An 11,431-nucleotide genomic window follows, 5' to 3' on the forward strand; every position below is an offset into this window, starting at 1 on the left:
GAGTGAGGGAGAGTGATCGCCATTACAATGCGGCGTCTGGCGCGCTCAGACATAACAGGTTGTGCTCAGCGGCTAAACAATCGTGCCGCCTACGAGCGGGTTACACTGCTAATGTTAACCAAAGTACATGTGAAGCGTGGTATTTGGCTCAGCTTACACTTGAAGCGGTGACTATCGCTTCATGGGCATCGGAGTGTCCAAGACGGCAAGTTTCCGTCACCTAGAACATTTAAAAATGAGGGCAGATCTACAATTAAAACACCGCCCGTACTTGATGCACGTAGTACAGTACAGGAATGTTGTGCGGCTTGGTCCGCCTCGCACAACAGTGGAAGACAGCACTTACTTGCCTCCTACCACTCCGGTAAGTGACAAGGTGTGCACTGTGGTGTGGCAGGTGTTGTGGGTGAAGCTATGATCCAAATAGATTCTGGCATTGGAATGCCGTTCAATGAAGGACAGTCAGTGCTAGTGCGATCATAGAAAGGAGAGTTAACTGTAGATGTGAAATTAGATATTGAAGCAGGCAAAAGCTCAGGTAAACACAGGCTGTTTGAGATACAGATTTGCAACCAGATGGAGTGGATGGAAGTCAATAGAAAGGAAGAAGGAGGGTCTAGAGAAAAGTGAACAGTCTCTCTGAGTGAATCATTATCGCTTTACAGTGAAGAGCGGCTGGCTGATCCCATTGTGGGCCGCATCTCAGAATAATGAAAAGGCCTAGGATACTTGAATTGAATATTCGAGTGAATGGGAGGGCATGTTCTAGCATCGAGGGCCACCAGGTAATCCACCATACCCTTATTCCCGAAAGTTAGTTTAATCATCTCATGATATGAGTGAGGCAGTGTTAGCCTGGAGGCCCCAACTGTATCATTGCAGATGACTGAATGAAAGCCTCGAACATGATAAATCCAATGTCTCACATATTTTTAATGGATTCTTCTCCATCATATGATGAGGTAGTCAGCGTAGGGTCGTTGACCATCATAACAGTATTAAAAGTATTAGAACCACTATTTTTAAAATGCAGTCTGGCTTTTGCTACGCCTCTGTTGCCATGCCTTGAAAGTAAACAACAAACTGTTGTCGCTTGGCCATAGAATGACCCACTGGGAGATTAACAATTCTTTCAAAAGCACAATTGTCCCCTGCATTTCTCAGTGATTTTTTAGTTTAATTTTTTACAAAACCCACCATAACCTTCTGCAGCTTTCCTTTTGCTCATATGAGCTCATAACTACCCCACAAGCAGAAGTGCAAATACCACAATGAAGAACAGTCCATACAACAGGGAATTACAAACTAATGCGGACTCCAGGCTATTCAATCGTGTCGTTTGTCACTCAATGACAGGAAATAAGTAAAAGACTGCAGCGATTCAGTAGGACAAATAACACCCAAGACAGACCCTCGAGCGTGCCAGGTAGATGTAAGAGTGGTGGCCCAGCCCAGCCTCCTCGGGGCTCTGATGGGCATGGACAGGCAAGCCGCCCACGCATGTTCCATGCAGCGAGATGGCTGCGTGTCAGTAATAGCGCGGAGGAGATGAGGCACAGGTGCTTTGCACTAGAGGGACTTTGGGACATGCAGTCCCCAGTGGCAGTGTGCATCACTACAACAGCTACTCCTGCAATGGCTAACCCAAACTATGGCAAGTGCAATGACAAGTGTTCTTGCATAAAAGGTATATTTCATAGTCGATGTTCGACATTGCATTAAACATGTTGTTTAACGCCTCTCTGGTCTGAAGATAAAATACTTCATCAGCTTGAGGCATTTTCTTTATCACTTCTTTTACTCCATTATCTGCTAGGTTCTTTAGATTTTGATGATCTTTTTGTCATCTGCTTCTTCAAGTTCAATGAAAAAATCATCAAATGTTTCAATCCAGGCATTCCCTCTGGCGCCAATATTGTGCTTTTCGGCGCTACCAAATGGAGATGTTGGCTTCAGGAATGCTGCTGCCCTATATTTGGCACCTTTTTGATCTCCATTTGTTTTAACCTTTGCTGTTCAGACAGCGTTCGCCCTTTGACCTTCTTTTGCACAGAGACACCTCTATCAGCACTAGCCTCCTCACTCGTATTTGGGTTGTCACGCTCGAGCGAAGGTCGGAGGTGCCATCTGCCTCTGTAGTAGTTAGTAACAATTTTGCCTTCTGTACATGGTAACCACCATTCTCAACTTTCTGAATTGTACCTGGTTGACACTGTATTTAGCATTTCTTTATGCCTGAATACTTCTGCTTTTGTTGTGCTTGTGTGTATTTTTTTATTTAGGATCTAATTGAAAAATTCATTTTATCTGGAATGTGCAATGGATGAGTGCTTATGGGTTTTCTAAACAAAATAAATACCTTTTTAGTGATGTAGTTGATAAAACACAGAAGTGGGCTCTTGATGAAGGTAGCCTTCAAGGCCCAGCTGGGATTGGTCTATTTAACAGGCCTTTTAAAGCGGCAATGAGGGATGGTCCTCATCTAGAACAAGGACCATGCCAAGTCCAGTGAGTTGTATTTACACTGCGGTAGATACCACAAAGAGTTGTTTGGACGGGGAGGAACGTTCTGGCTGCAGCAAAAGTCCTACAAATCTCTTGGTCAATGGATGAAGGTAAAAGAGCGGGAACCCCTGCTGAAAGACCTCCACAGTGGCCTTCATCACATCTGAGTCTCAAAGTACAAAAGTCTTCACTTCATCTCCAAGGCAGACAAATCCTGGTGGGAAGATTACATTTAGTGAACTTTACATTGTACGTATCTGCAGTGTTTATGCATTTGTATCTACTTGTGTGCGCGTGCTGTTTGTAAAGTTCAAATTTAAGACAGTTAACCCCTTCTTCTCTTTCTAGAATCTCTCTCCTTTGATCCAGAGACAGCTCAGCATCTCTATCAATCAATCAATCCATCAATCAATACATTTATAGAGTGCTACTCACCCGTGAGGGTCTCCAGGCGCTGAGGGGAGGGGGGGCGCTACTACTCCTCGAAAAACCAGGTCTTGAGGTGTTTCCTGAAGGTGAGATGGTCATGGGTCAGCTGTAGGTGGGTGGGTAGGGAGTTCCACATCTTGGCAGCTAGGAAAGAGAATGATCTTCCTCGGGCGGTGGTTCTGCGAATCCATGGTACCCTGGCAAGGGCGAGGCTGGCGGAGCGGAGCTGGCGGGTTGGAGTGTGGAACGTGAGGCGGCTGTTGAGGTATTTGGGCCCGTGTTGTGGAGTGCTTTGTATGCATGGGTGAGGAGCCTGAAGGTGATCCTTTTGCTGACGGGAAGCCAGTGTAGTTCTCCCAGGTGGGCAGATATGTGGCTGTGGCGAGGGATGTTGAGGATGAGTCGTGCGGGTGCATTCTGTATGCGCTAGAGCCTTTTCTGAAGTTTTGCTGTGGTTCCTGCATAGAGGGCGTTCCCGTAGTCCAGTCGGCTGGTGACGAGGGCCTGGTGACCGTCTTTCTGGTTTCGGTAGGGATCCACTGGAAGATCTTTTGGAGCATGCTCAGGGTGTTGAAGCAGGAGGATGAGATGGCTTTGACTTGTTTGGTCATCGTGGCGAGGAAAGATGGAAAGAGTGCCCCGCTCCTTGATAAGACTGAAATGACACCAATCTGCCTGCCCGAGCCTCCGCGGGAGGGCTCTGGGGCCTCAGGGCTCTGAGGCTCCAGGGCTCCGAGGCTCCAGGGCTCCAGGGCTCCAGGGCTCCAGGGCTCCAGGGCTCCTGGGCTCCAGGGCCCCAGGGCTCCGAGGCTCCAGGGCTCCAGGGCTCTAGAGCTCCAGGGCTCCAGGGCTCCAGGGATCCAGGACTCCGAGGCTCCAGGGCTCCAGGGCTCTAGGGCTCCATAACTCCATGGCTCGGGGGCTGCAGGGCTCTGGGGGCTGCAGGGCTGGGGGTTACGGGGTTGCAGGGCCCAGGAACCATGGAGCCCTTCCTGGGTACTTTCCCACGCCGCGGGCCGGAGGAGAGAGCCCCGGACGCCTGGGAGGTGCTGCCCGGCAACACAGCCCATCTGGTCCCCGGCAGGAAACTGCCCTCCTGGGAGGGTGTCTGGGCATACCCTTGCTCCTAGTAATCCAGAGGAAAATTACCCCCCTTTCTTGTAATCCGTGCACTCAAGGTGACAGAGGGGACCCAGGCCGCAAAAGTGCTCGACCTCCTGGAGCCATGCCTGGGATCCGGGAGGTGAATGGCACCTCATCGGGACTTCCAGGGAAGCCCGGCCATCTGGTCGCCCCATAGGAAAGCATTGCGGGCGACCAGATGGCCGAGGGGAGAGGGGCGACTAGATGGCCGGGACCAAAATGACGCCAATCTGCCTGCCCCGAGCCTCTGCGGGAGGGCTCCAGCCTGCCCGTGCAGGGATCCTGGCCTGCAGGGCTCCGGGGATCCGGGGCTCCGGGGCTCGGGGACTGTAGGGCTCCGGGGCTGCAGGGCTGCAGGGCTCCGGGGCTCGGGGACTGCAGGGCTCCGGGGGCTGCAGGGCTCCGGGGACTGCAGGGCTCCAGGGGCTGCAGGGCTCCAGAGCTCGGGGACTGCAGGGCTCGGGCTGCAGAGCTCTGGGGCTCCGGGGCTGCAGGTCTCCCGGGCTCCAACCAGGCCGAGGAGATCAGGGAGTCTGCCCAGGCATGAGGGACCCCTGTCCCGGGCACACGGACCCTCAGGACGTGCCCCCGTTTTCCACAATTTTTTTTCCAAAATTTTGCGTAGTGTGCGTAGTGGCACTACGCAAACTACGCCCAGCCCTACCCAAACTCTTACTACGCAGTGGAAAGGACTTAGCCAGCCACCCCCCCACCTGGCCCGGTCCCTGCTTCTGATCCCAACCAGGTTGGGGGAGCCTCCCTTGGCCCGATGGACCCCATCACAGGCACCCAGTCACTCGCTAGGCCGCAGGACGGGGGCTCCCGCATCACAGGGTCCTTTAGGGGTGGGCAGAAAACTCCACCTGAGAGCGTAGTGGATGAAGCCAGCCACATGTTAGAATTGGGGGTCTCTGGTTGGCGCAAGTTTTCACTCGTGACAAGCAGGGACCCTCTCCTATAAGTCAGGGTGAAGGATGACCCCTTAGAATTACCCTTGCTCACCCTCTAGGTGCGTGGCGTGAGCAGCCAAAGCTATTTTCCAGGCGTTTCTTAGTTAAGCATTTTTAATAGCACACACAGTAAATATACCAATCCTCCCACAAATGGACACCAGGCTGTGGTTATATAAAAATACGTTCACTTTATGTAAAAATATATCTCTTCAGGCAAGTATTTATCACAAGACCATTAATAACGTTTTTCTAAGCCACAAGGTTATAAATAGGCAAGTGTTCTTTTGAATTAATAGCTGCTTCCTTTTAGTCTCTTTTGCTTAAAATAGTTCTTTTTGTGGCAGTTCAGTTACTCTTCTAGAAAGGATAATGCCACAGTTCTTGTTATGCAATATTGGTGCCTCTTGCCATGTTCCTGGAAGGTATGGCGCTCCCAAGCGCCTCTGTGGGCTTCACAGCGCTCCTCTGTGCTCCACACGGAAGAAAACACAAGGCCCTAACTATGCTCACGCATCTAGCGGTGCGGATTGAATGGAGACCAGAGAGGGGCCTCGAGAAACCCTGGGCCTTTTCCGGAGGTGGGGGCTGAGCTGTGGTGAGGAGCAGGGAGGTGATGAGAGGAGCCTCGAGGAGAAACCCAGGGCCTTACCCAGGGCCTTTTCCAGAGGTTGGGGCTCTCAGCCTCGAGGAACCCAGGGCCTAACCCAGGGCCTTTTCAGAGGTAGGCACGTACCTTTGTGATCAGCGTAAGGGGAAATAAAACGTTGCGGGCCCCAAGCCCGGTGCAGATCCTTGGGAGGAGGCGTCCGGACTTCGGGGGATCTGTTCTCTGGGTATTTGGGGTCCGGTGGGGGCTTTAGGCGGGGGCAGAAATCCTGACAGATACTGGCAGACGAGCAGAGAGCAGGTTGAGCCAGATGATCCTGTGACTCAGGTCAGGGGGCAAGCTCAGTCAAGCCCTTGAAAAAAGTTTCTAGCACAAGTTTACAAAGTCTTTTCAGCAAGTCTTTTCCTCTCCTTCCTCAGCAAGGCAATCAGCAGGCCAGTCCTTCCAGCGTCTTCTTCTCCTTCTAGTTGGGCAGAGGTTCTTTGTGGGAAACTTCTGATTTACAAGGAGCAGGGCTCCTACTTTTATACAGCATTTTCTTTTGTCTTACAGGCCAGGGGGCCTCTGCAAACTTCTTTCAGTCTCTGAGTACTTGTTGGGTGTACTCTGGTTTCTGCTTTCAGTGTGAGGGGCAGGCACATCAGACGCTCCACAGGAGGGGGAGCCAGCATTGTGTGGACAGGGGCAGCCAGGAGTACCTTGATGACAGTGCTTCGCCCTTCCTGGGCCATATGCCGGTTGAGTCATCAGTCGCTCCCCAGGGGGCGGAGCCAGCATTGTGGTGGCAGAGCACAGCCCTATTCAGAGTCCAGGGGCACTCCCACCTCCCACTAAGGTGTAATCCTTGCATTCACAACCTGTCATCCCCCAGCCCTGTCACTCACATAACCCAGACAGTCAGATACACATCCAAGCAGAGGCGGGCTGAAATGGTTAGGCAAGCAAATGCTAACTTTCTAAAAGTAGCATTTGCAAACACAGGATATTAAAATAAACTGTACTAAAAGAAGTATTTTATTATTCTGAGTTCAGGCATTCTAAGCTTTATTTTCTACCATGTTCCCTGAGCCTGCTGGGATTATAGAGTGTAATAATTAACCCTGGGCGTAGTGTGCGGAGTGGGGCTCCGCGGAGCTACGCGAAGTGGGCGCAAAACTACGCCCACCCGCGCACTCCGCGTAGCCCCACTCCGCGCCTCCCGCCTCCCTCCCGCCCTCCCTAAATACTGAAATAAAAGGATAGAAAGCGTTTAAAAACACTTACCTTGTCTGCCACGTCCCCGGGGCTCCCTCTCGCCGTCCCGCGATTCGCGCCGCCACCGATTCGGATACTAATGCGCATGCGCGGGCGCCCGCGCATTCCTCATGAGAAATGCGCATGCGCGGCCGCCCGCGCATGCGCATTAGTATCCGAAATGGCGTCGCGAATCGAGGGACGGCGAGAGGGAGCCCGGGGACGCGGCGGACAAGGTAAGTGTTTTTAAAAGCTTTTTATCCGTTTTTTTTAAATATATAGGGAGGGCGGGAGGGAGGCGGGTGGCGGCCGGCTACGCACCGTCTGCGGAGCGCGCGTAGTGCCGCCTGGCTACGCTCGCTACGCAAAATGCGTAGGAGACGGCACTACGTGCACTCCGTGCACGGAGCGTAGCTGGCCGCCCACCGTTAGTAATAATTCCAGCAGCCCATCCAGCCTAAGAGAACAGGTAGCCTTACAATAGTGAAAAACGAATTTGGCTGTAATTCACTATTAGGACATGCCACACACATCAGAGCATGTCCTAATTACACTTACAATGCACCCTACCCTTTGGCCTACCATATGGTTGACTAATATGAAGTTAAGGAAAGGTTTAGGGGCTGGCAAGTGTGTGCGCTTGCCCAGCCAGCATGACAGTCCCAGACTGCATGCAGGTTCTGCAATGGCAGACCCTAGATACATTTTAAAAGGCTGCTTTTGTGGGTGGCGCAACCAGCGCTGCAGGCCCACTAGCAGCATTGGCATTTACAAGCCCTGGCACTCCTGGTGCACTTTACTGGGGACTGACAGTAAATCCAATGAACCAATCAGGAACACCAATCACAGTTACACTTTACATAGGGAGCACTTGCAATGCGGTACGGATTGGCCATGGTGCAGTGCCCTGAGCAGCGGACACCAGCAAAAACATCTGAGGCACATCACCAAAAAGTGGAAGGGAAACTCACGCCAAGGTGCCAGGTCTAACACCTGCTCCCCATGCCTGGTCCCACCTTCCGAAACCTAGCCAGGCAGGGGAGAGCCTCCCGGGCCCCGGTGCAGCCCCGTCCCTAGTGCCCCGAACCTCTTCTGGCTTGCGGGACGGGGGGCTCGCGCACCCCGGGGCCGGCTGGATGGAGCTCAAGCCTGGGCCCGGTCCCACCTTCTGAACCCTAGCCTGGCCGGGGAGAGCCTCCCCGGGCCCCGGTGGAGCCCCGTCCCCAGCGCCCGGACCCTCTGGTGGCTTGCGGGACGGGGGGCTCGCACACCCCGGGGCCGGTCGGCCAGAGCTCAAGCCCCGGGCCCGGTCCCACCTTCTGAACCCTAGCCAGGCCAGGGAGAGCCTCCCCTGGCCCCGGTGGAGCCCCGTCCCCAGCGCCCGGACCCTTTGCCGGACCCAAGGAGGGTTAAGCCAAGGCCATGTCCACTCCCCGACGGCCTGCCCAGAGAGCCCATTTTTCTCGACTCAGAACTCTGGGGAAGGACAAAAGTTGGAATTAGCCCGGCCACTAGCCCACAGGGCCATCTGGTCGCACAGCCCGCAGGGCCATCTGGTCACCCAGCCCACAGGGTCATTTGGTCACCCTGCCCGCAGGCCCATCTGGTCGCGCAGCCTTCAGGGCCATCTGGTTGCGCAGCCAGGCGACCAGATGGCCCGGGACAACCCAGCGCCCGGATGGCCTGGGAGGCTGTCGTACCCAGCCGCTCTCAATCAATCAATCAATCATGCCATTTGTATAGCGCACTACTCACCCGGGAGGGTCTCAAGGCGCTTGGGGGGAGAAGTATGCTACTGCTCGAACAGCCAGGTCTTGAGTTGTTTCCTGAAGGCGAGATGGTCCTGGGTCAGCCGAAGGTGGATGGGGAGGGAGTTCCAAGTCTTGGCAGCCAGGTAAGAGAAGGATCTTCCTCCGGCGATGGCTCTTCGGATGCGTGGTACGGCTGCGAGGGCGAGGCTGGTGGACCGTAGCCTGCGGGTGGGCGTGTAGAAGGTCAGGCACTCGTTGAGGTACTTGGGGCCCAGGTCGTGGAGAGACTTGTGTGCGTGGGAGAGGAGCCGGAACGTGATCCTCTTGTCGACCGGGAGCCAGTGCAGGTTCCTCAGGTGGCTGGAGATGTGGCTGCGTCGGGGGACATCCAGGATGAGTCGGGCGGAGGCGTTCTGGATGCGCTGGAGTCTTTTCTGTAGCTTGGCTGTGGTTCCGGCATAGAGGGCGTTTCCGTAGTCCAGTCGGCTGTTGACGAGTGCCTGGGTGACAGTCTTCCTGGTCTTGGTCGGGATCCAGCGGAAGATCTTGCGAAGCATACGCAGGGTGTTGAAGCACGATGAGGAGACGGCGTTGACTTGTCTGGTCATCGAGAGGGAGGGGTCCAGGATGAAGCCCAGGTTGCGTGCGTGGTCGGTTGGCTTGGGTGTGGTGCCCAGGGCTGGGGCCACCAGGAGTCGTCCCAGGCGGAGGGCGAAGATCCAAGGATGAGGACTTCCGTCTTGTCCGAGTTCAGTTTCAGGCGGCTGTCCTTCATCCACTCTGCGACGTCTTTCATCCCTTCGTGTAGGCAGGTTCTGGCGGTGTCGGGGTCTCTGGTGAGGGAGAGGATCAGCTGGGTGTCGTCGGCGTAAGAGATGATGTTGAGGTTGTGCTGGTGTGCGATGGCTGCGAGAGGTTTCATGTAGATGTTGAAGAGGGTGGGGCTGAGTGAAGATCCTTGCGGGACGCCGCAGATGATTTCGGTGGCCTCGGAGCGAAACGGGGGGAGGCGGACTCTTTGTGTTCTTCCGGCGAGGAACGAGATGATCCACTCCAGTGCCTTCTCTTGGATACCGATATTGCTGAGGCGCTGGACTAGGGTGCGGTGGCAGACCGTGTCGAACGCAGCGGAGAGGTCCAGGAGGATGAGGGCCACTGTTTCCCCCTTGTCGAGCAGGGTCCGGATGTCGCCGGTGGCTGCGATGAGGGCGGTCTCGGTGCTGTGGTTGGCTCTGAAGCCGGACTGCGAGGGGTCGAGGGATCCGTTTGTCTCGAGGAAGGCGGTCAGCTGTCTGTTGACGATCTTCTCGATGACTTTAGCAGGAAAAGGGAGGAGCGAGATGGGGTGGAAGTGTTTGAGATCGGTGGGGTCCGCTGTAGGTTTCTTCAGGAGGGCGCTGATCTCGGCGCGCTTCCAGCTCTCCGGGAAGGTGGCGGTGTTGAAGGAGGCGTTGATGATGTTCCGGAGTTGGGGTGCGATGGTGGAGTCGGCCTTGTTGAAGACGTGGTGTGGGCAGGGGTCGGTCGGTGATCCGGAGTGGATGGTGTTCATCGTGCGGGCCGTGTCTTCGGTGGTCACCGTGGTCCAGGTGCGAAGAGTGGCGGTGGGGGGCATTGGTTCGACGGTTGGGTGCGTGGGTGGGGTGCCAAAGCTGTTGTGGATGTCGGCGATCTTGCGGTGGAAGAACGAGGCGAGGGAGTCGCAGAGGTCTTGTGAGGGAGTGATGTCGTTGGTGCCGGTGCTGGGGTTGGAGAACTCCTTGACGATAGTGAAGAGCTCTTTGCTGTCGTGGGCGTTGTTGTCCAGTCGTTCCTTCAGGGATTTCTTCTTGGTGGTGTGGATGAGCTGGTGGTGCTTGCGGGTAGCGTGTTTGAGGGCGGTCATGTTGTCGGTGGTCCGGTCGAGGAGCCAGGCTTTCTCGAGGGTGCGGCAGGTCTTCTTGGAGTCCTTGAGATCGTCGGTGAACCAGGATGCCTTCTTGCTTCTGGGTCTGCTGGGAGGGTTCTTTAGTGGCGCGAGGTCATCGGCGCAGGCGGTCAGCCACTGTGTGAAGTTGCGGGCTGCTTCGTTGGGGTCCGTTGTGTTGGCGGGTGGGCTCTGGCTGAGGGAGGTGGTGAGCTGGTCTGCGGTGATCTTGCTCCAATTCCTGTGAGGTACCTGTTGCGGGTGGTGGTGGGTCGTGGATCGTTTGAAGCTGAAGTGGACGCAGCTGTGGTCGGTCCAGTGGAGTCTGGTGGCGTGGCTGAAGGTGATGTACTTGCTGGTAGAGAAGACGGGATCAAGCGTGTGGCCGGCGTAGTGGGTGGGGGTGTTGACCAGTTGCTTGAGTCCGAGGTTGGCAAGGTTTTCCAGCAGGGCGGTGGTGTTGCGGTCCTTGTTGTTCTCCAGGTGGAAGTTGAGGTCCCCGAGGAGGATGTAGTCGGTGGAGGGGAGGGCGTGCGGGCTGATGAAGTCTGTGATGTCTTCGCTGAATTGTGTGCGTGGTCCCAGGGGTCTGTAGACGAGGGTGCCTCTGAGGGTCGTCTTAGGGTCGGTGTGAATCTGGAAGTGGAGATGTTCGGCTGCGGCGAAGGAGTCGTTGGCGTCGGTCGTGATGCGGATGGTGTTCCTGTGGACGATGGCGATGCCACCTCCGGTCTGGTTGATGCGGTCCCTCCTGATGATCTTGTACCCGTCCGGGATGGCGATGGCGATGTCGGGTGCAGAGGAGGCGTTCATCCAGGTTTCCGTCAGGAAGGCGACGTCCGGTGATGTAGTGTCGAGGAGGTTCCAGAGTTCCACGGCGTGTCTGTGGACGGAGCGGGTGTTG

The sequence above is a fragment of the Lissotriton helveticus genome, chromosome 6 (genome assembly GCF_964261635.1).
Source record: "Lissotriton helveticus chromosome 6, aLisHel1.1, whole genome shotgun sequence".
Taxonomy (NCBI): Eukaryota; Metazoa; Chordata; class Amphibia; order Caudata; family Salamandridae; genus Lissotriton; species Lissotriton helveticus.